Source organism: Scyliorhinus canicula, chromosome 17 (assembly GCF_902713615.1).
Source record: "Scyliorhinus canicula chromosome 17, sScyCan1.1, whole genome shotgun sequence".
Taxonomy (NCBI): Eukaryota; Metazoa; Chordata; class Chondrichthyes; order Carcharhiniformes; family Scyliorhinidae; genus Scyliorhinus; species Scyliorhinus canicula.
The window spans coordinates 11,434,068-11,459,060 of record NC_052162.1 but is presented as its reverse complement, the minus strand read 5'-3'; the positions used below and the strand labels follow the sequence as shown (position 1 = coordinate 11,459,060).

Here is a 24,993-nt window from a genome sequence, read left to right as displayed (position 1 = left end):
CCTGGTCTTGCCGTTCGTAAAAACGGCGTCACCAACTCGCTTTTTATAACCATGGCACCGATTGGCACGGCAGTACCACGGCCGTGCCAAGGGTGCCATGGGCCCGCGATCGGTGGGCACCGATCGCGGGCAGCGGGCCCGATGCCCGCGCACTACTTGTCCTTCCGCCGCCCCGCAGTATCCATTCGCGGGGCGGCTGAGGGGCAACCCGGCCCGCGCATGCGCGGGTTTCGCGCAAAAATGCGATGACGTCACCCGCGCATGCGCGGGTTGGAGTCTTCCAAACTGCGCATGCGCGGCTGACGTCATATGACGCGTCAGCCGGCGCTAACTCCGGTAAGCGGGCTTAACGATTTTCGTTAAGCCCGTCTTGCCGGAGCCTACGGCGTCGGACTGCTAGCCCCGACCGGGGACCAGAATCGGTCCCCCGTCGGGAAGGGGCGCGCTGCCGTAAAACCCGCCCGGGTTTTACGGCAGCTTTACGATTTCTCCCGTTTTGGGAGAATCTCGCCCTGTGTGAATCAGTACATTCATCATAGCACTCCCCACCAAATACTGACTGTAGCAACCCATGAAATCACTGGTAGCTAAATACAATTTAGGTGGTGATGCTTCTGGTATCTTCTGTTTTTGTTCTTCTAGAAGATAGTCGTCGTGGGTTTGGAAGGTGCTACGGAAGTAACCTTGGTGAGTTCCTGCAGTGCATCTTGTAGATGGTGCACACTGTTCGTCCGTAGTGGAGGGAGTGAATGTTTGTGGAAGGAGGAGTAATCAAGCAAGCTTGGATGGTGTCGAGCTTGAGTGCTGTTGCAGCTTCACTCAACCAGACAAGTGGAGAGTATTCCATTACACTCCTAACCAGTGTGTTGTAGATAATGGACAAGCTTTGGGGGAGTCAGGAGGTGATTTACTCACCACAGGATTCCTAGCCCTTGACCAGCTCTGGTAGCCACAGTATTAATGTGGCTAATCCAGTTAAGTTTCTGATCAATGGAAACACCCAGGATGTTGATTGTGAGGGATTCAGCTCTGGTAATGGAGTTGAATGTCAAGGGGTGATGGTTATACTAGGGCTGGATTCTCCGTCAGTGGGATCCTCTGCTTCACCGGCAGCGCACTCATGCCTGCGTATATTCCGATGGCGTTGGGGTGCCCGCAATGGGAAACCCCATTAGCTGGCTGCCGAGACGGAGAATCCCGCTGCCAGCTTGGGCTCGCCGCACCAGAAATCAGGGGCGTGATTCTCCGGCCCCCATAGCGGGCCGGAGAATCGCCCGGGGGGAGGGGGGGGGGGCGTGAATCCCGCCCCTGCCGGCTGCCGAACTCTCCGACGCCGGGGTTTTCGGAGGCGGCGGGAATCGTAGCGCACCAGTCGACAACTGCTGGCAGCGCCCCCCTCCCGGCAATTCTCCGGCCAGCGATGGGCTGAGTCGCCGCCCGTTTTCGGCGGGTCCCTCCGCGTAAGTCACAACAGGTCCTTACATAAGAACATAAGAACTAGGAGCAGGAGTAGGCCATCTGGCCCCTCGAGCCTGCTCCGCCATTCAATGAGATCATGGCTGATCTTTTGTGGACTCAGCTCCACTTTCCGGCCCGAACACCATAACCCTTAATCCCTTTATTCTTCAAAAAACTATCTATCTTTACCTTAAAACATGTAATGAAGGAGCTTCAACTGCTTCACTGGGCAAGGAATTCCATAGATTCACAACCCTTTGGGTGAAGAAGTTCCTCCTAAACTCAGTCCTAATTACCGTCGGGACCTGGCTCCACGGGCGGCCTGCAGAGTCCTTGGAGGCACCCCCAGGATCTGGCCCCTGGGGGTGCCTCCATGGTGGCCTGGCTCGCGATCGGGGTCCACCGATCCGCGGGCGGGCCTGTGCCATGGGGGCAATCTATCCCTCCGCACTGGCCACTGTCAACGTCCGCCATGTCCCGTGCGGAGAACCACCCCCCTGCGCATGCGCTGGGATGACGCCAGAACACGCTGGCGCTCCGGCGCATGCGCCAACTCGCGCCGGCCAGCGGAGGCCCTTCGCCGCTGGTTGGCGTGGCGCCAAACACTCTGGCACTGGCCTAGCCACTGAAGGTGCGGAGGATTCCGCGCCTCGGGGCGGCCCGATGCCGGAGTGGTTCACGCCCCTCCTCGGCGCCAGGAGTGCCCAACCCCGACGGTTCGTGGAGTATCCCGCCCATGGTGCGGCGGAACGGAGAACCTCGTCCCCTCCCTTGTTGGAGATGGTCATTGCCTGGCACCATTTTGACACAAATATCACTTGCCACTAGTCAGCCCATGCCTTGATATTGTTCAGGTCCTGCTACGTTTGGACATGAACTGCTTCAATTGCTGAGAATTTATAAATGGTGCTGAACATTGAACATTGTGCCGTCATCAGTGACATCCACACTTATGCCCTTATGATGGAAGGGAGGTCATTCATGAAGCAGCTGAAGATGGTTGGGCCTAGGACACTACCCTTAGGAGCTCCTGCAGTGATGTCCTGGAGCTGAGATGATTGATCTCCAACCACCACAACCATATTCCTTTGTGCCAGAGCTCTCTAAGCAGCAGAGAGGTTTCCCCTGATTATCATTGACTCCTTGGCACCACACTCGGTCAAATGCTGCCTTCATGTCAAGGGCAGTCACTCTCACCTCACTTATGGCATTCAGATATTTTTGATCCATGTTTGAATCAAGGCTGTAATGAGGTCAAGAGCTGAATGACAATGATGGAATGCAAACTGAGCATCCATGAGCAGGTGATTGCTGAGTAAGTGTCGCTTGATAGAGCTGTTGATGACCCCTTTCATCACTTTGCTAATGATTGAGAGTGGACTAATGGGAAGTAATGGGTTGGATTTGTCCTGTTTCTTATGTACAGGACTAAGCTGGGCTATTTTCCACATTGCCGTGCAGATGCCAGTATTGTAGCTGTGCTAGAACAGCTTGGCTAGGGGTGTGGCAAGTACTGGGACATATACATCTTCAAGAATATTGTCAGGGCCCACAGCTTTAGAACATAGAACATACAGTGCAGAAGGAGGCCATTCGGCCCATCAAGTCTGCACCGACCCACTTCAGCCCTCACTTCCACCCTATCCCCGCAATCCGATAGCCCCTCCTAACTTTTTTGGACACTAAGGGTAATTTATCATGGCCAATCCACCGAACCTCCACGTCTTTGGACTGTGGGAGGAAACCGGAGCACCCGGAGGAAGCCCACGCACACACGGGGAGAACGTGCAGACTCCTCACAGACAATGGCCCAGCGGGGAATCGAACCTGGGACCCTGGCGCTGTGAAGGCACAGTGCTAGCTACTTGTGCTACAGTGCTACCCTTTGCAGTATCCAGAACATTCAGCCCTTTCTTGACATCATGTGGAGTGAATCAAATTGTCTGAAGGCTAGCATCTGTGAAGACCTCCGGAGGAGACCAACATGGATCACCACTTGACACTTCTGGCTGAAGATTGGTGAATGCTTCAGCCTTATTTATTGCATTGAAGAATATGAATACCTGGTGACCGCACATTAAATACTGTGCCACTTACCACTTTCCAAATGGTTACCTTCCATCTGAACGCAAAACTTTCTTTATAGATCTTTCCAAATGGTATTTTGGTGCAGTACTTGAGGGAGGTGCTGCACTGCCGGAGGTGCCACCTTTCAGATGAGACGTTAAAACCATCTTTCTTCTCCAGTGGTTGTAAAAGATCCCTTGGCACTATCTCAAAGATTGTGGAGTGGAGATTGCCTGCTGGCCTGGTTAATATTTCTCCGTCAATCTAAATCCCGAAAATTTAGTTAGCCGGTCAGTTTCAGTTTGTGGGAGTTTGCTGTGCGCAAATTGGTTGCCACATTAACCACAAGACAACAGTGGGCGGAATTCCCCCATGCCCCTCTGGCGGGTTCAATGGCAGGCAGGGGAGGAAGATTTTGCGGGAGGCTTAAAAATTGGTTTTAGGCTGCCGTGAATTTCCTGCAGGATCTTCCACTGGTGCCTGTCCATGGTGGATCGTGAAACCCACTGGAGGCCGGGGCAGCACGGTGGCCTACTGGTTAGCACAACCGCCTCACAGCGCTGAGGTCCCAGGTTCGATCCCGGCTCTGGGTCACTGTCCGTGTGGAGTTTGCACATTCTCCCCGTATCTGCGTGGGTTACACGCCCACAACCCAAAGATGTGCCGCGTAGGTGGATTGGCCACGCTAAATTGCCCCTTAATTGGAAAAAATAATTGGGTAATCTAAATTTATTTTAAAAAACCCATTGGAGGCCGGCGTGAAACTACTAATGGGATGCAGTTGAAGACCCGATCCGAATCTACCCCCCCCCCCCCCCCCCCCCCCCGCCCCAGCTCTGCCCAATTTTCCGCGTCACCGACAGAAAAATAAGTCAGAAAGGAACACATCTGGAACAACATGATGTGCAGAAGTTGGGATTAGCTTAAAGAATGCCTGGGGCTGCTCTAGCATTTGGGATGGAGGCTGCCAGTGACTGTGGGATATGGACAACCACAGCAGTGGGTGGGGGAGCATCTATGAGGTGGATCCTCCAGCTTGTGTTGTCACCTTGGAGGTCTACCTTCCAGCCTCAGCACGTCTCGGGAGAGCCATCTTCTTATTTCAAGAGATCCGTTTTCTTACTTCAACAGCGGGTCAATGCTGTTGGGAGCCCTTTAAAAATGGCGACCAAGTATGGTGGAGAGACGTGCGCAATCAAGCCCAACCTGGAATATGGCGCAAGACCCCTGGGTGCATAATTAATGAGGTTGGGGCCGGAAGATATGATGGGCGGGATTCACCGTCCCGTTGCACCCGTTTTCTGGCCAATGGGGTTTTGCATTATGGTCACTCCCACGCCGTCGGGAAATCCACGGGCGTGAGTGCGGTGCCGGCGAAACGGAGGATCCCGCCGATGGGGAATCCAGTCCATGGTTTAGCTTCCCGTTGGCCTCTGCAATGGGAAACACTCCCCGTTCACGTTCCCGCCACGGGACACAGTCCCAGATGGGAGAATTCAACCCCGTGATTACATTTCAGGAGTGCATTGGCTGTGAAGAGCTTTGGGCTGTTCGGAGTAAGAAGTCTTACAACACCAGGTTAAAGTCCAACAGGTTTGTTTCAAACACGAGCTTTCGGAGCATTGCTCCTTCCTCAGGTGAATGGAGAGGTATGTTCCAGAAACATTTATATAGACAAAGTCAGAGATGCTGGACAATGCTTGGAATGCGAGCATTTGTGGCTAATCAAATCATTACAGATGTAATGATTTGACTTTGTCTATAGATATAAATGTGGAACATACCTCTCTATTCACCTGAGGAAGGAGCAGTGCTCCGAAAGCTCGTGTTTGAAACAAACCTGTTGGACTTTAACCTGGTGTTGTCAGACTTCTTACTGTGCTCACCCCAGTCCAACGCCGGCATCTCCACATCATGCCTGTTCGGAGGGTTTGAAAGGCACAAAATAAATCTAAATCTATCCTTTTGTTTTACTGAAGAACGAGGGGTAATTTATCACTGCGTTATGCAAATCACACCTGTGTATGGGGAAATTATATGAATTAGAACAAATACTTTTCCTATAACTCAAAAATTGTAAATCATGTCTTTGCACAACCAAACCTACACTGTGATTAGGAATAACAAATTAGTTATGCTAATTACTTCTGATTTAAAATGCAAATTGAATTTATTGCAAGATAGATTTCTGCTCTTTGAACATCTGTATGAGTTGATTTCATTAATATAAAATATTGGTAGCTTACAGTTAAACTCACCTAACCCTGGAGGAGGTAGTTACTAGATTTTACTTAAAAGACTAGCTGAGGTCCTGTGGGGTTGATCATAACTATCCTGTTCGGTAGTAATATACCCCTTAAGGCCACAGCTAAAGTAGCCTTGGAAACAAGGGGAGGGGTTGGTCTGAATAAACACATTCTCCAGTTAATTAAAATCTGATTACTGTTGGCCGTTTCTCACACTCATCTGCCGCGCCATAAATATATTGAAACCTTTGATGCTTTAGGAATCAGTTTACAATCTGGGGGGGGGGGGGGGGGGGGGGGGTGCTATTGTACAAGGGGGGACAGTAAGACATGCATTTGTCTAGCACCTGTCATGACCGCCAACCATTTCAATGTGCTTACCAGCCAATGAAATGTAGTCACTGTTAGAATGTAGAAAATGTGACGGCTAATTTTCACTCAACAAACAGTAACGGGATAATGACCAGATCATCTGTTCTTTTGTGAGGTTGATTCAGGGATAAATATTGTGCAGGACACCAGAGATCACTCCCATGGCCTTCTTTGAAATAGTGCCACGGGATCACCCGAGCAGGCAGATGGGGCCATGGTTTAACATTTGATCCAAACTGCAGGACCACCAACAATGCCATGCTCCCTCAGTGCTGCACTAGAGCATTAGCCTGGGGTTTTTATGTTCAAGTCCAAGAGTGGGACATGAACCCAGAGGCAAATGTGCTATCAACGAAACTAAAGAGTCCTCCCTGTCATGTGGGAAGCGAACAAAGTACAGGAGTAGAAATCTGTTCTGTCCTGATTATTCTATCACACCTAATCGTCTTTTTGTCACCATCAAGGTAGAACTCCACTATTTGTTGCTTGTTGGATGCGCCCCGTAGCAAACTATTCCATTGTTCTATTAGGGACAAAATCATTTACAGAGAACCATTTGGGCCGTCATATCTATGCTAGCTCTTTGGCACGGCGACCTACTTTCACTGTCCCATGCATATAATAATAATCTTTATTGATGTCACAAGTAGGCTTACATTAACATTGCAATGAAGTTACTGTGAAAATCCCCTGGGCGCCATACTCCGGCGCCTGTTCGGGTACACTGATGGAGAATTCAGAATGTCCAATTCACCTCACAAGCACGTCTTTCGGGACTTGTGGGCAGCGCTGTAGCACAGTGGTTCGACTTGTGGGCAGCACTGCAGCACAGTGGTTTCCTCCCACAAGTCCCAAAGAACGTGCTCATTATGTAATCTGGGCATTCTGAATTCTCCCTCCGTGTACCCGAACAGGAAACTGGAGCGCCCGGAGGAAGCCCACGCAGACACGGGGAGAACGTGCAAACTCCGCACAGGCAATGACCCAAGCCGGGAATCGAACCCGAATCCCTGGCGCTGTGAAGCAACAGTGCTAACCACTGTGCTACTGTGCCGCCCATAGCCTTCAACTTTCCTCTGCTTGGAACTTTTATTTAGTGTCGCAGCCATTGCCGATGGCAAAGGGGGTCTTGCTTTGGCAAAATTACTGCTGTATTTTGGTTTGCATAACGATGGTCACTAGACTTCCAATCAATTTCATCGTGCGTGGAGTACGTTGGTATGCCCTGAGGAAATGGTAAGGAGTTTTAAAAATGTGTTTATTATCCCTCCTTGGGACATGGATGTTGTTGGCTTTCGCTGGCTGTCCCAAGGACAAAGAACGACATTGTATGTTGATATTATCCTCGAGGTTCTTTGGCCCCAAGACGCTGAACGAGAAAAACCGGGTTGGCAGGAGACCAAAATATCTCAACACTCGCTAAGGTCTGCTTGATTAAAGCTGCTATCTTAGAAAGAACAAATACTTGGTCCAGTTTCATTGCAGAGCCATTATGCACAATGAATTACAGACATGACATTGTTGGCACAAGTCATGCGATTTTGTATGGCAAGATTGTTTAGAGGCTGCTTTGTTGTCATAGAATTTACAGTGCAGAAGGAGGCCATTCGGCTCACCGGGTCTGCACCGGCTCTTGGAAAGAGCACCCTACCCAAGGTCAACACCTCCACCCTATCCCCATAACCCAGTAACCTTACCCAACACTAAGGGCAATTTTGGACACTAAGGGCAATTTATCATGGCCAATCCACCTAACCTGCACATCTTTGGACTGTTGTGCTAGCTATCTGCCGTGCATGAGCACAGTATGACTTCAGCGCTAATCAAACCTGGCTGGACTCCGTCAGAGTGAAAAGGCCGTTGAAAGAAAGAGCTTGCATTTATATAGCACTTTTCATAACCTCAGGACATCCCGATTCGTTTCATAGTCAATTAATTTCTTTTGAAGCACAGTCATCGTGACATGGGCGGCACGGGAGTACAATGGTTAGCACTGTTGCTTCACAGCACCAGGGTCCCGGGTTCGATTCCTGGCTTGGGTCACTGTCTATGCGGAGTCTGCACGTTCTCCCGTGTCTGCGTGGGTTTCCTCCGGGTGCTCCGGTTTCCTCCCACAAGTCCTGAAAGATGTGCTTGTTAGGTGAATTGGACATTCTGAATTCTCTCCCTGTGTATCCGAACAGGCGCCGGAGTGTGGTGACGAGGGGCTTTTCACAGTAACTTCATTGCAGCGTTAATGTAAGCCTCCTTGTGACACGAATAAAGATTATTATTATACAGAAAAACACAGCTGGCAATTCGCCCCCACAGACCGCAATGTGATAAGAGCCAGATAATCTGGTCCAGGGATCTTTATTGAAGGATGAACATGGGCCGGTAAAACAGGAGAAGTCCCCTGTCCTCCACAATAGTGCCATGGGGTATTTTACATCCACCTGTTCGGCCTCCGTTTAACGCCATTTTCAGAAACAGCTCCTCCCTCAATATTTGCATTGGACCCACAGCTTGGTCAGTGCTCTGAAATGAAATTTGAACCCACAACCTTCTGACTCAGAGGTCGAGCCTTGCTCACACCTCACTGAAATATCTTACTGCTGCATCCAGCAGTATTTGACTGCACACACATCTCTGTAAAATAGCAAGGACCTGCTTGGGGTTCTTATTTCTGAGCAGTCTGACCTACCAGAATATTGAGGTTCACCAAAGAATGTTACTTCCAATGCAACTGAGCAATGACATCAAGACAGACGGTTGGTATGAAAGAATTTTTAAAAACTTGAATTGGCTTATTTACCATTTTTACATTCCAAAACATCAATGGTTTTAAATTTAGTACATTTCTCCTCAGTACAATAATGAAAGTAGGAGGGCCATATAGTTTTGGCCTTTATGATCACACATTCAGCAAACACAAGGTAATGCCCATCTGTCCCGTCTCTCACTGGGGTAATTGCGACACTAAGTCATAAGTGCTTATCTCTCGCTCTGATCTTATCATTTGGAGGGGAAGTATTGCTATTTGGAGAGAGAGAAAAAGAACAAACAAATCCCCATTTACATAGCACCTTTCACATGCGCAGGAGGTCCCGAAGTTTAACGCAGCCGAGAATGAAGTACTTTGGAAGTGTCGCCGTGACTGTAATGTAGGAACCATGGCAGCCAATTTACAGACAGCAAGCTCCTACTAACAGCAATGTGATCATTTCAGCTACATTTAGGTGTTAGTTGAGGTTTAAATAACATAGCGATGTAAGAGAGAGGAGTTGGATTCAGCTATTTGGCCCCTCAAGCCTGCTCTGCTATTCAACAAGATCATGGCCGCTCTTCCACCTCAACGCCACTTGTCCACACTATCCCTGTTTTCCTTAATTCTCTTAGTAACCAAAAATCTAACAACCTCCACCTTGAATGTTCTCAATGACCGTGCATCCAAAGCTGCCACTAAGAGAATTCTGAAGTTTCACAACCCTTGGGTGAAGAACCCTTGTTGAACTCGCTCAAGGTTCTTCCTCAGGCAAGGAGATCAGAACTACGCATGTTTCAGAAGTGGCCTCGCCACTGCCGTTTAAAACGAACACCAATAAAGTCCCTCCAAATGTGGCCACCAATGTACACCCCCTCATCTTCTTCCTCCCGGCATATCACTGGCCGGAGCGGTCGGAGGCTAGGGGGTCACGTAATGAGACCTCGAGGAATCTGTCCAGCCAGAATTGGTAAGTTTATCTGACAGCCTCACTTCCCAATGCTTTCCTCCACCACCACCCACCCTCACCCCCCACCCCACCCCCCCTGGTCCAGCACATGGCCGGTGTACAGGTCACATCGTTCCATTTCACAGCCCCACCAGAAACTTGGCAATTCTCACCTCGTCAATGCCTTTGCGTATCAGCCGAGGAAGATTCAAACACGCAAGCTATGGGACTCGGGGGCCTGTAACCCTCCCACACCATTCTGAACTGTTTTGTTAAAAAATCTGGCAACAAGTCTCCGTCTGCATATCTTTCTAGTTTCAGTTTGGCTGGTTTCCAGCTGGGCTGTAAAAACCCTATGCTACATTAAGCAGTGATGGGGGGGTGCGGTGACGGTGGTGGAGGTGCGGGGGGGGGGGGGGGGGGGGTGCGGTGGTGGTGGTGGAGGTGCAGGGGGGGTGATGGATGGTGGAGGGGTGTGGTTAGGGCAGTAGATAGAAATCAGGCAACCTTAAAATGGATCTGATAGTATTGAGCACCGCTTATTTGTAAAGGTACAAGAGATGTGACTCTAATCTTAAGTGGTTCTGGACTTCAAAAGCTAACAGCTGGAGTGGCTAACACATCTGCAGTGTTGTTGCTTTCAAAGTGCTGGGGTTTTTTTTTTAATCGCTCTTTAGCTCAGAGTTGTCACGACAAGAACATGCTGTTCATTGCTTGAAAAAACAATCTGCTTTACTCGGCGATGTCCTTGTGTTTTCTCCAGCTGGCTCCTGCTAGTCTGCGCCGACACAAGACTGGCTCATGGAGCCGGAAGCATTGTAACGAGTATGAAATTCCATAAAAGCAATCCGATTCCAGTCAGGAATTTCTGAGGTACCCAACAGCATGTGTTATCTGGCTTACATACAAAAAAAAATCAAGCCAGTAGGAATGAAGGCTAATTAATATAACTGTGACATGTTCCTGAAGCCTGAAGCATCTCCCTCCCATGTCCTCTGTAATAGCTTCGACAACAAAAAAAAACAGACATCTAACGATAAAATACTTAAGATATATAAATATTGGGGACATATAGATGTCTCTGTATAGCATTCATTCATTTGAGCAGAGATGTACTGTTCGTCATTCCTGCTGACTAAATGCTGTGTTGCTCGGATACAGTTATTTTACATCGCCTCTTCCCACAGCTGTCTGCATGACTGTCAAGTCTGCATGATTGACTCTGCCAGTAGACACGTTACCCGGTTTCCAATGACGTCTGTATAATCATTTGTAATGCACAACATGTACTCCCACACTGCTAATGTTTTATGCCTGCACCAAAAAGCAATCGTCAGTGGAGCACCTGGGGTATTTTCAATCTGATTTTAATGTAACGCTCAGAATGAGTTGAATCATGAACCGCAGACTGATAAGAGCCTCCTTTTCGGTTTTGAAGTACAAAGGTTTTTTTTTTACTATTATTAAAGGCTGGAATTAGCATTATTTGGCACCGACTTCATGGTCATCATATTCCAAATTAGAGTCTTTCACTCTTGTGAACTTGTCTTGTATATTCAGCTGATGGACTCTTCCCATATTATGTTCAAAGTGCCCCACTATCTTTGGTGTCTCAATACCTTACTACGAACATGTCCAAAGGCAGTGGATGGAAGTGATATTCTTCAGAGGAAAGTGAGCACTGTCAGGCAGTGAGCTTTTTGGCAAAGCTCTAAGCTCCTGCTCCTACCACCTGCTCTCAAAGGTCCAGCAATGGGCTTCAACGAGAGGGCGTATTCTCCAAAGGCTGAGAATTGGGCAACTCCAGTCTGCCATATCCCACGATAGATTTGAGCATGCACAACTGTTTCACTGTTCCTAAGACAACGAAGTACCTTGACAGAATGGCCATAAAACTATCTCTGAAGGGGATCTGCCGAGCTCACTGCAATCTGTTGCATTTCATTGTTGTTATATTTTATATTTTCTGTAAAAAATTCCAATAAAAATTATTTTTTTTAAAAAGAAGATGGTGACCCAAACTACGCTCTTTATTAAGCACAATCAGTCTTCTTCTCAATTCTCTTCCCACACCCAGAGACACATGAAGCTTCCGTAACGCGTTTTGCCTGGAACAATTCACTAGCCCGTGGCCATAGTTGGAACAACGCTCCACATTAGACATGGCTGACTGGGGGACAACCTGCCATAGACATATTGGGAGGATTTATAGGTTGATAATTACCCTGTTTGACCACATTATGAGCACACCTAACATGGTCACCCTGTCACAGAGGAGGGCGGGACCATGGAGCTTCTGGCTGAGATGCAGGGACACGACCCACTGTGTCACAAGACCACCTCTCTGTATAGCTGCACAGTTGATAAGTCTAGATATTATACTCAGCGATATCAGGAGACAGGTTTTTTTCATGCTTTCCCATTAAAATAGCAGATAGAAGACAACATTCATCCACCAGTACTGCACAGTATCCACCAGCATGGCCACATTCACAAGTGTCTTTTGGGTGAGATGTCAAATTTTCTTCTGTTTCTCTCTCGGGTAGATGCAAAACATAGAATCATAGAATTTACAGTGGAGAAGGAGGCCATTCAGCCTATCGAGTCTGCACCGGCCTTGGAAAGAGCACCCTTCCCAAACCCACACCTCCACCCTATCCCTGCAACATAGTAACCCCACACAACCTTGTTTTTGAACACTAAGGGCAGTTTAGCATAGCCAATCCAACTAACCTGCACATCTTTGGACATGTGAGAGGAAACCGGAGCACCCGGAGGAAACCCATGCAGACACGGGGAGAACGTGTAGACTCCGCACAGACAGTGACCCAAGCTGGGAATCGAACCTGGGACCCTGGAGCTGTGAAGCAACTGTGCTAACCACTACGCTACCGTGCTGCCCATCTCCTGGTATTATTCCCAAGAAGAACAAGGGAGTTTTCTCTGGTGTCCTGGTTAGTGACTAAACAACACCCCAAAAATCTGGTGTTACAACATGGTGGGATCTAACAGTGCGCAAACTGGCTGCCACATTGCTTACATTAGAACAGCGATGGCATTTGAAAAACGCTATTCAATTGGTTTTAAAGAGCTTTGGGACATTTAGAAAGTTTCCGCATACTTTTTTCTCCTATTTGTTTTCATAAAGAGAGAAATATAATACCCTTTTTGCCTGAATAATGGACTCCTGGTGCTGCAATTGGAGAAAGGGCATCTGGGAAAGAGTGCAGCATCAATCTCAGGGTGTCAGGTATTCCCAGGTCTAACAACCCAATCAGCTTCATTACTCTTTTACTCATTTAAATAAAATTAATTTACGGGATGTGGGCGTTGCTGGTTAGGCCAGTATTTATTGCCCATCCCTGGTTACCCTTCAGAAGGTGGTGTTGAGTTGCCATCGTGAACCTCTGCAGTCCCTGAGGTGTGGGTACACCCACAGAGCTGTTAAGGAGGGAGGTCCAGGATATTTCCCCAGCGACAGTGAAGGAACGGCCAATATATTTCCAAGTCAGGGCGGTGAGTGACTTGGAGGGGAACCTCCAGGTGGTGGGTTCCCAGCTATCTGCTGCTCTTGTCCTTCTAGATGGTAGTGGTCGTGGGTTTGGAAGGTATTGGGCGCGATTCTCCGCTCCAACACTGGGTGGGAGAATCGCGGGAGTGCCGGGCGATTCCCGCCGCGCAGCCCTGGCACCCGCACGCGATTCTCCCGCCCACCCCCAAAACGGTGTGCCGAATTTTACGACAGGCCGCTCGGAGAATCGCCGCTCGTCGTTTCTAACGGTCGAGCGGCGATTCTTCGGCCCGGATGGGCCGAGTGGCCTGCCCAATCCAAACGGTTCACGCCGGCGCCAACCACACCTGGTCGCTGCCGGCGTGAACAGCGCACGAACGTTGCTTGTGCAGCCTGTGGGGGGGGGGGGGGGAGGGGGGGGCGGGGGGGAGGATCGAGCACCAGGGGGGTGCTCAGGAGGAGTCTGGCCCGCGATCGGTGCCCATCGATCGGCGGGCCGGCGTCTCTAAAGGACGCACTCTTTTTCCTCGCCCCGCAAGATCAATCCTCCATGTCTTGCGGGGCGCCCGCGGGGAGGACGGCAATAGGGCATGCGCGGGTTGGCGCCGGCCAACCTGCGCATGCGTGGGTGATGTCATTTAGGCGCCGCCGGCCGCATCATTTATGCCGCGCCACTTTGACTTGGCGCCAAGGCCCGGCGCGTAAAATTGACACGGCGCCGCTCCTAGCCCCCTGGGGGTGGAGAATAGGGAGCGACGAGCGGCCTCCGACGCCGGAGTGAAACACTCTGGTTTTCACTTCAGCGTCGGCACTTAGTCTCCCGTTGAGAGAATTGCGCCCATTGTCTAAGGAACCTTGGCGAGTTACTGCAGTGCATTTTGTAGATGGTACACAAGGCTGCCACTGTTCGTCGGTAGTGGAGGGTTTGAAAGTTTGTTGATGAAGGAACAATCAAGCGGGGAGGCTTTGTCCTGGATGGTGTTGAGCTTCTTGAGTGTTGTTGGAGCTGCACTCATCCAGGCAAGTGGAGAGTATTCCATTACACTCCTGACTTGTGTCTTGTAGATGGTGGCAGGCTTTGGGGGTCAGGAGGTGAGTTACTCGCTGTGGGATTCCTAGCCTTTGACCTGCCCTGATAGCTACTGTATTAATGTGGCTGGGTCCAGTTCAGTTTCTGATCAATGGTAACCCCCAGGATGTTGATTATGGGGGATTCAGCGATGGTAATGCCATTGAATGTCAAGGGGCGTGGTTAGAGCATCTCTTGTAAGAGATGGTCATTGCCTGGCATTTGAGTGGTGTGAATGTAACTTGCCGCTTGTCAGCCCAAGCCTGGATACTGTCCAGGTTTAGCTGCTTCATTATCTGAGGAGTTGTGAATGGTGCTGAACATTGTGCAGTTATCCGCAAACATCCCACTTCTGACCTTATGATGAAAGGGAGGTCATTGATGAAGCAGCTGAAGATGGTTGGGCCTAGAACTCTACCCTGAGGAACTCCTGCAGTGAGATCCTGGAGCTGATTGACCTCCAACTACTATAACCATCTTCCTTTGTGCCGGGTCTGACTCCAACCAGCGGAGAGTTTTCCTCCTGATTCCCATTGACTCCAATTTAGCTAGGGCTCTTTGATGCCATATTTGGTCAAATGCTGCCTTGATGTCAAGGGCAATCATTCTCACTTCATTTCTGGCATTCAGCTCTTTTGTCCATGTTTGAATCAAGGCTGTAATGAGGTCAGGAGCTGAGTGACCCTGGCAGAACCCAAACTGAGTGTCCGTGAGCAGGTTATTGCTGAGTAAGTGCCGCTTGATAGCCCTGTTGATGCCTCCTTCCATCACTTTGCTAATCGTGGAGAGTAGACTGATAGGGTGGTAATTGTTTGGGTTGGATTTCACCTGTTTCTTGTACAGGACACACCTGGGCAATTTTCCACATTGCCGGCAGATGCTAGTGTTGTAGCTGTCCTGGAACAGCTTGGCTAGGGGTGCGGCAACATCTGGAGCACAAGTCTTCAGTACTATTGCCGGGATATTGCCAGGGTCCATAGCCTTTGCAGTATCCAATGTCTTCAGCCGTTTCTTGATATCACGTGGAGTGAATCGCATTGGCTGAAGACTGACATCTGTTATGCTGGGGACATCTGGAGGACGTTGAGATGGATCATCCACTCAGCACCTCTGGCTGTGAAGATTGTTGCGAATGCACATACATGCTGGGCTCCTCCATCATTGAGGATGGGGATATTTGTGGAGCCTTCTCCTCCAGTGAGTTGTTTAATTGTCCGCCAGCATTCACGGCTGGATGTGGCAGGACTGCAGCGCTTAGATCTGATGCATTCATTGTGGAATCGCTTATCTCTTTCTATCACTTGCTGCATATGCTGTTTGGCACACAAGTAGTCCTGTGTTATAGCTTCACCAGGCCCACACTTCATTTTTCAATGTGCCTGGCACTGCTCCTGGCATGTTCTCCTGCACTCTTCATTGAACCAGGGTTGGTCCTGTGGCTCGGTGGTAATGGTACAGTGGGGGATATGTCAGGCCATGAGGTTGCAGACTGTGGTTGAATACAATTCTGTTGCTGCAGATGGCCCACAGCGCCTCATGGATGCCCAGTCTTGAGTTGCTAGATCTGTTCAAAGTCTATCCCATTTAGCACAGTGGTAGTGCCACACATGATGGAGGGTATCCTCAAAGTGAAGACGGGACTTTGTCTCCACAAGGACTGTGCGGTGGTGACTTCTGCCGATATTGTCATGGACAGGTGCATCTTCAGCAGGCATATTGGTGAGGATGAGGTCAAGTATGTTTTTCCCTCTTTGTTGTTTCCCTCACCACCTGCTGCAGTCCCAGTCCAGCAGCTGTGTCCTTTAGGACCTGGCCAGCTCGGTCTGTGGTGGTACTACCGAGCCATTCTTGGTGATGGACATTGAAGTCCCCCCCATCCCCCCCAGAGCATATTCTGTAACTTTGCCACCCTCAGTGCTTCCTCCGAGTGATGTTCAACATCTGATTCATCAGCTGATGGTGGTCGGTACGTGGTCATCAGCAGGAGGTTTCCTTGTCCATGTTTAATCTAAAGCTATGAGACTTCATGGAGTCCAGAGTTGATGTTGAGGACTCCCAGGGCAACTCCCTCCTGACTGTATCCCACTGTGCCTCCACCTCTGCTGGGTCTGTCCTGCCGGTGAGATGGGACATACCCAGGAATGGTAATAGTGGTGTCTGAGACATTGTCTGTAAGGTATGATTCTGTGAGTATGACTATGTCAGGCTGTTGCTTAACTAGTCTGCGAGACAGCTCTCCCAACTTTGGCACAAGCCCCCAGATGTTAGTAAGGAAGACATTGCAGGGTTGGCAGGGCTGGGTTTGCCGTTGTCGTTTCCGGTGCCTGGATCGATGCCGGGTGGTCCGTCCAGTTTAATTCTATTTTCGTGTTTTTGTAGCGGTTGAATACAACTGAGTGGTTTGCTGGGCTATTTCAGAGGGTGTTTAAGAGTCAACCACATTGCTGTGGGTCTGGAGTCGCATGTCGGCCAGACCAGGTAAGGACGGCAGAATTCCTTCCCTAAAGAGCATTAGTGAACCAGATGGGTTTTTACAACAATCGACAATGGGGTCATGGTCAACATTAGACTTTTTAATTCCATCACCTGCTGTGGTGGGATTTGAATCCGGGTTCCCAGATCATTATCCTGGGTGCCTGGATTACTAGTCCAGCGGCAATACCACCGACAATACCACTGTGCCACTGCCCCCCCCCTCCACCCCCCCCACCCACCCCCCCCCCTCCACCCCCCACCCCCACCCCCCACCCCCACCCCCCACATCATGCATCACGTGTCTGTCACTGGGAGGTAAATCAGACACGTGATGCATGAGGTGGGGGGGGGATAGCAGAACTAGGGGGCATAGCCTCAAAATAAGGGGAAGTAGATTTAGGACTGAGTTTAGGAGGAACTTCTTCACCCAAAGGGTTGTGAATCTATGGAATTCCTTGCCCAGTGAAGCAGTTGAGGCTCCTTCATTACATATTTTTAAGGTAAAGATAGATAGTTTTTTGAAGAATAAAGGGATTAAGGGTTATGGTGTTCGGGCCGGAAAGTGGAGCTGAGTCCACAAAAGATCAGCCATGATCTAATTGAATGGCGGAGCAGGCTCGAGGGGCCAGATGGCCTACTCCTGCTCCTAGTTCTTATGTTCTTATGTTTATGTTCTTAATAGCTAAGGCTATTTTTTAAAATGTCATTCAGACACCATTAGGCCAATAACCAGCAACCAGTGACTCTAAATTCAATCTGAGGTCTGCACAGTCATTCTGAAACTGCCCGGGCTCTGCTTTTGAACACTTTTCAGGCTCAAGTGAGCGATTGAGATCTGCTCCGTCACACAAAGAAGTCATCATCAGCAATTATCTGTTGTGTCTCTCAATCTTTTGGCTTTTAATGTAGGGCTGACACCCAGAGGGGGAACATCCCCCTGCCCAACTGCGAGGCAAGAAGAATGCTCACAAGAATGATGCAGACACTGTGATACCACCCATTAGAACTGATGGATGGCAAACAGGAGACAGTGGGTGCATGAGTTCTAAACCAGCGGTCCCTGCAGGAACAAACAAAATGGCCTCCATTCAGATGCTCCAAGCACTCTAATTAGAGGAAAGCCTAATGTATAAATCCAAATACATATCATACATAGAACATAGTTACAGATAATTCAGCCTTATTCAGTCTATGCCAGTGTTTATTCTCCACCCTCCTTCATGCCACCCTATCGGGCTGTCCTTCTATTCCTTTTTCCCTCACGTACGCATCCAGCTTTCCCTTAAATGCATCTAATCTATTCATCTCTATTACTTCTTATGGTGACAGGTTCCACATTCTGACCGCTCGCTGAGTAAAGGTGTTTCTCCTTTTGGGTGAGACTAGAACCAGAAGGTATAATCGCCGAGTAAGGTGTCATCCGTTTAAGGCAGAGATGAGGAGGAATTTCCTCTCTCAGAGGTAGTGAACCTGTGGAATTCTCCACCTCAGAGGTTGGACCGTTAAGTATATTCAAGGCTGAGATAGACAGATTTTTAATCAGCAAGGTTATGGGGATAAAGCGGGAAAGTGGAGTCGAGGATTATCAGAACAGTCATCATCATATTGAATGATGGAGCATACTTGATGGGCCGAATGGCCTACCTGTGCTGTCTTTTTATTTTATTTCTTTTTTTTAAATAAATTTAGAGTACCCAATTATTATTTTTTTTCCAATTAAGGGGCAATTTAGCCTGGTCAATCCACGTAACCTACACATCTTTGGGTTATGGGGATGAAACCCACGCAGACACTGGGAGAATGCGCAAACTCCAGGGCCGGGATTCGAACCCAGGTCCTCAGCGCTGCGGGTCTTATGATTTTATGTTCCCATCAAAACTTTTCAGAATCTTAAAGGCCTCCGTCTGGACACAGCTCAGTCTTCTCTTTTCAACAGAAAGGATCATCTTTTCAGATACGATTAAAGTCGGGTTTAAGACCATCTGAGTCCAGATGACTGGTCCTCCTTTGAGATGGTTGTTCTCCTTTTTAATCCCTTGCACCATCACTCACCAGTCTCAGTAATTTCTCTCAGTAGAGCTGGAGTATAATAGTCCAGCTGTTCACACAGTCCCCCTTCTATCCTTAAGAGCACAGTAAGCAACTCGCTAAGCCTTATGGATCATTCCGTTCCAGTCTCACCATAACCAAATTGCGATACGAGAACTTCATCCTCCTATTAAGATGGAGCTACTTCAGGGACACATGTACCAAAAGCAATTCAAAATTGGAGCCTGTAATGCTGGACTGAAATGAGGCACAGTTTTATGCATTTTCTACAAAATCGTCTTGATAGACAAACAATTGTTGTAGCTTGCTTCAAATTATTCAATGCGGCTAACCATCCTGTAATGTCACATCATGTTAAAAATAAACCGTGTTTTGTAGAAAATAACTTGTATTCCACTGACAATTGCTGCGGAGGGAAACCGAACAATAGTTTGTCTGGCAGAGTGAAAGATTGACACTAAATAAAGGCACTGGGATTGCATTGCGGGGTTCGAGTAACTGAACGTTTGACATCTTTGTCTCACCTTCCTCCCAGCTATTTTGGTTGGATTTTCAAGGCCAGAGCTGATGGTGACTAATGCTGTTATCTGGTAAGTTGTGCAAAATTTCTGCTCTCTTATGGCATTACATCCCCGAGCGCTTTGGGCTGAAGGTTATGTTGTTGGGAGATGTTGAAATAACAGTCGGGTTTTTACAAGTTGAAGATTTTCCATCATCTCTGATTCACACAAAGGGCAGCACGGTGGCGCAGTGGTTAGCACCGCTGCCTCACGGCGCTGAGGTCCCAGGTTCGATCCCGGCTCTGGATCACTGTCCGTGTGGCGTTTGCACAGTCTCCCCGTGTTTGCGTGGGTTTCGTCCCCACAACCCAAAAGGTGTGCAGGGTAGGTGGACCGAATCATAGAATTTACAGTGCAGAAGGAGGACATTCAGCCCATCGTGTCTGCACTGGCCCTTGGAAAGAGCACCCTACTTAAGCATCATGCCTCCACCCTATTCCCGTACCCAGTAACCCCACCTAACCTTTTTGGACACTAGTGGAAATTTATCAAGGCCCATCCACCTAACCTGCACATCTTTGGATTGGCCATGCTAAATTGTCCCTCAATCGGGAAAAAATGAATTGGGTACTCTAAAGTTTAAAAAAAAATCAAGAAAAAAATCTCTGATTCCCGCTTGCAACAACCGTCTGGCTTTCAATCTCCCTCCTTTCATTTTTCCTTGAATTTAATTCGAACTGGCGCTGCATGACAAGGCTACTGCAAGAACGTCTTGTCACGAAAGCACAGAGTATCAGAAAAATGATGATAGGTATGAGAACCAGTGGAAAGGAATGCCTTTGAAAGAGAATGACATTGCACAGAGAACAGTTGGCAGTGTTTAGCAGTATACACTGCTTTAGCAAAGTGCCTGTGTTTCTCTTGATTGTCATCTAAAACAGCCTGTCCCTGCTTCCATTTAATTTCCTGTTGATTTTAATTTACCCTATTCCTTCGTGATATGAGAGGTTCCAAACTCAGGCGAAAGATTGCAAATCACTCCATGAAGCGTGCACAAACTGTGTCTTTATAAGCTGCAAGCATGACTCATATTCGTAGGCACATCACTGTATTCTATGATTGGTGTTTGAGTTGAGGATAACAATCTCTAATTTTTCTGTGTGATGTGCAGCCAGAAGCAAATGTACAAGTTTTGGAGCTAAAGTCTCGAGTCTGGATGACACTTTGTCAAAACTTTGACAGGGAGTCATCCAGACTTGAAACGTTAGCTCCTGTCTCTCTGCACAGATGCTGTCAAACCTGCTGAGATTGTCCAGTATTTTCTGTCTTTGTTTCAGATCCCACCATCCGCAGTCATTTGCTTTTAGCTTGTGCATGAATTTCAGTTGCCCTCTCTACCTTGCAGGAAAAAAACCCCCCCTCAGGATGTCAGTGAAATCTGCAATGGCGGAGCGTTATAATAATCGCTGCCAAACCCCGCTGTGGGTCTACCTGCACCAAAGTGGCTGCAAAGGTTCATGAAGGTGTTCCGCCAGCACCTTCTCGAGGGTAATAAGGGATGGGTAACAAACGCCGGCTGAGCCAGAAACACCCACATCCCATGGATGAACTTTAAAAATTCAGCTCATCTGAATGTAACCATCTAGAGAGGCCCTATTGTAACACCCAACTGTTTCTTAACAATGGGCGCGATTTAACGGTGGGGGGGGGGGGGGGAGGAACAGAATCCCATTTTGGGTGTATTTAGCGGGGTCTTTCTCCTGCGCCTCAAAACGGGACTCTGTATTTGTTCCATGACCTGGGCGAGGAATGCTCTGTCGAAGTCGCACTTCCCTCACTTCCAGCACGTCAGTACAGGAAGAGATCGGGGCACCATTTTTAAATGTCTCCCCCATCTCTGAACCCTGCACTGCGGCCTCTGGAACTCCCCCCAAGGCCGTAACTTACTCATAACTTACTTGTTGGGGGGTCCTCGGGGCCCCCCTCACTCTACTTCATAAGGACAGAGCACCCCCGGGCCCAAACCCTGGCATGGGCAACCAGCCACCTGGGTACCTTGGCACTGCCAGCGTGGCAGTGCCACCTGCAAGGACACTCGCGAGATTTAACGGCCTCACCGCATCCCTATAAATAAAAAAATTGTTTTCTATTTATTCATTGGATGTGGCCATTGCTCGAGAGGCCATCCCTAATTACATTGAACGCAGTGGCTTGCAAGGTAATTTCAGAGGGCAGTATAGAGTCAACCACATGGCAATGGGCCTGGAATCACATTTAGGCCAGGCCATGGACAGATGGCAGACTTCCTTCCCGTAGAACCTCATAATCAACTATAGTTTCACAGCTCACATAGTTTCGCAGCTCCAGGGTCCAAGGTTCGATTCCCAGTTTAGGTCACTGTCTGTGCGGGGTATGTGCACGTTCGCCCCTTGTCTGCGTGGGTTTCCTCCGGGCACTTTGGTTTCCTAACCACAAATCCCGAAAGATGTGCTGTTCGGTGAACTGAACATTCTGAATTCTCCCTCTGTGTACTTGAACAGGCGCCGGAGTGTGACAACTGGGGGATTTTCACAGTAATTTCATTGCAATGTTAATGTAAGCCTACTTGTGACAATAAAGATTATCATATTATTATAGTTTCACGGTCATCATTACCGAAACTCGTTTTCCATTCCAGAATTATGGACTGAATTTTAAATCCTACCGTCTGCCCTCATGGCATTTGAACCTGTATCCCATACACCTGGGCCCCTGGATTACTAATTCAGTGGTATTTCAGGGTACTCAGCCAGCTCTACAACCTGGAAATCTATCCCATACTTTGATCAGTGATTGTGAGGAAAAGATGTCAGCTCTCCATTTACCTTGAAAATGTTTGTTCTCTTTTCCCAGTTGACTAATTTGACTTGAAGTAATTTCCTTGGTCTACCTTTCTTGTCACTTTGCTATCTGATATTTCTGCGTAAGGTGGCTCTCAAAATGATACTCCGTTCCGGACAGAAAAAAACAGGTGTTGGACTGAGGCTGAGGAGGTGGGTTCCATTTCCGGATGGTCACCCCGCCTCCGGTGGGAAGCAGATAATGCTTCCAATATTAATAGAGATGAGGGATTAAGTGGTGAGAAGTTGAGCGGTGTTGCTAATTGGTGATGGGGAGGGGGGGGGGGGGGGAGTGAATGCAGTTACACCAGGGGAGCTTGTCATTTAGGGTGGCATGGTACCACAGTGTTACCACTGTTGTTTCACAGCGCCAGGGTCCCAGGTTTGATTCCCGGCTTGGGTCACTGACTGTGGCGGAGTCTGCATGTTCTCCCCGTATCTGTGTGGGTTTCCTCCGGGTGCTCCGGTTTCCTCCCACAAGTCCCGAAAGATGTGCTTGTAAAGTAAATGGGATATTCTGAATTCTCCCTGTGTACCTGAACAGGCGCCGGAATGTGGCAATGAGGGGATTTTCACAGTAACTTCATTGCAGTGTTAATGTAAGCCTACTTTTGACAACAATAAAGATTATCTGGCCCACCTCAGCATCCATTTCTGTGGCTGCAGTCTGTTCACAGTTTCAAAAAAATTAAAGGACATGAATCTTCCTATTGGCCAGGATAGATGGGGAACTGGAACCCGGGATAGGATAGGGAAGCGTTAATGTGATTAAAATGTCAGTGTGTGATTAATTTTCATCAAAACTCAAAATTTTAAAAATCACATTAAACTTTTTCTAAGCTGCCAACCGTGTTCCTTACAGGCTGGAGCCATTCTGCTTTACCCAATGGTCACCTGCCCCCTAAAAATTGAAACACTTTATTAGGTGAGTTCTGAAGGAGCTGCTTAATTACATAAATGCACCCAGGTAAAGATGTGGGCCACTTCACTTTCACACCCTGGATACGTGACATTGGTCGCACCCATCTGTACACTGCTCCGGTTCCACCCAAATCCAGCCCCAAATGTTTCCAGTCTTTCCAGGCACCTCTCATACAGTTAGAGGAGGAGGCCATTCAGCCCAATGTCCTTTGCAAGAGTTGGACAATTCTTCTCACTCCACCGCTATTTCCCCATTGCCCTGTGAATGTTTCTTTTAGGAGTATTCATCCAGCTTCCTTTTGAAAAGTTATTGTTTTAATCTGCTTCCATTTAGGTAGTTATTCCGGACCATAACAACTCGCTGCAAATAAAAGTCACTCCCAGTTTGTGTGCCATTACTTGAGAAACATTCTGACTTTGTTCATTGTTGCTTTGTGCTGACTTAACACGTTAAATAATAAGGTTACATGTTAAATATTGAGGTCACAAAGATTTCTTAAGTTTCCTCCTGGTCTATTTTCACAGTAACTTCATTGCAGTGTTAATGTAAGCCTACTTGTGACAATAAAGATTATTGTTTTAACACCATTGAGGAAATGTTGTTAACTCTTGCTTCCTATATTCCTGTACATATCAATTGCTAAGTTATTTTACCTGATACATAGTGTCCCTGGATTATGGATTGATTGGCAACAATCACAAATGCTGACACAGAGTTTCGGTGTATATCGATACAATAATAGATACAGTTCCCAACAAGATCTGCGTGTCCATTTCAAAAATCAATTGAAATTGTTGATTTTTGTCATTTCACATTACTTCTCCAGGATTTCTTTATTTTTGGTGATACAACATAGATCCAGTCATTCCTGCGCTCATTGATCTGCAGAGGCTCCTGGTTCTGCAACTCCTCGATTTTTAAGTTCTTCTTTTCAATCCCTCCTTGGTCTTGTCCCTGTCTTTTCAATCTCCTCCAACTCAGTGCCCCAGTCATTCTGGTCCTCTGAACTTTGACAACCTCCTTTATCCCAACAACCTATCTGACTTCAGCTGTCTGGGCCCAAAACGTTGCAATTCCCTCGCTGAAGTCCCTTTGCCTCTCTCTCCTCCTTTAAGTCATTCCTTAAAATGACTAAATTGATTTGGATTATATTCATTGGAGTTTAGAAGAGTAAGAGGGGATTCCATAGAAACGTACAAAATTCTAACAGGATTAGACACGGTAGATTCAGAAAGAATGTTCCTGATGGTGGGGGAGTCCAGACTGGGGGGCAGAGTTTGATGATAAGGGGTAAATCTTTTAGGACTGAGGTGAGGAGAAAGTCCATCATCCAGAGAGTGGTGAAACTGGAATTCGCTACCACAGAAAGTAGTTGAGGCCAAAGCATTGTGCCCTTTCAAGAATGAATTAGATATAGCTCTTGGGGCTAAAGGGATTAAGGGATATGGGGGAAGACGTGATAAGGGTATTGAACTTGATGATCAGCCATGATCATAATGAATGGCAGAGCAGGCTCGAAGGGCTGAATGGCCTCCGCCTGCTCCTATTTTCTATGCTTCTATTAAACTATATCCAGAGATTGGGGAGTCCAGAACAAGGAGGCATAGGGGTGAATTCTCCAGCCGTTCGCTGATGGCGAGATTCTGTGGCTCCATCGGCAACGCACCCCACCTGAGGGTTTCCTGACATGGGTGGGGGGAGCTTCAATGAGAATTCCCATTGACAGCGGCGGGAGCAGCGAATCCCACTGCCA

At 48.2% G+C, this 24,993-nt stretch overlaps 1 protein-coding gene across 9 annotated transcripts in view; it reads right to left on the bottom strand.

Annotated features, from left to right (window-relative positions):
• Positions 1-24,993, bottom strand: part of aff2 (AF4/FMR2 family, member 2) — a 536,338-nt gene that overhangs the window by 211,936 nt on the left and 299,409 nt on the right. The window lies entirely within an intron of this gene.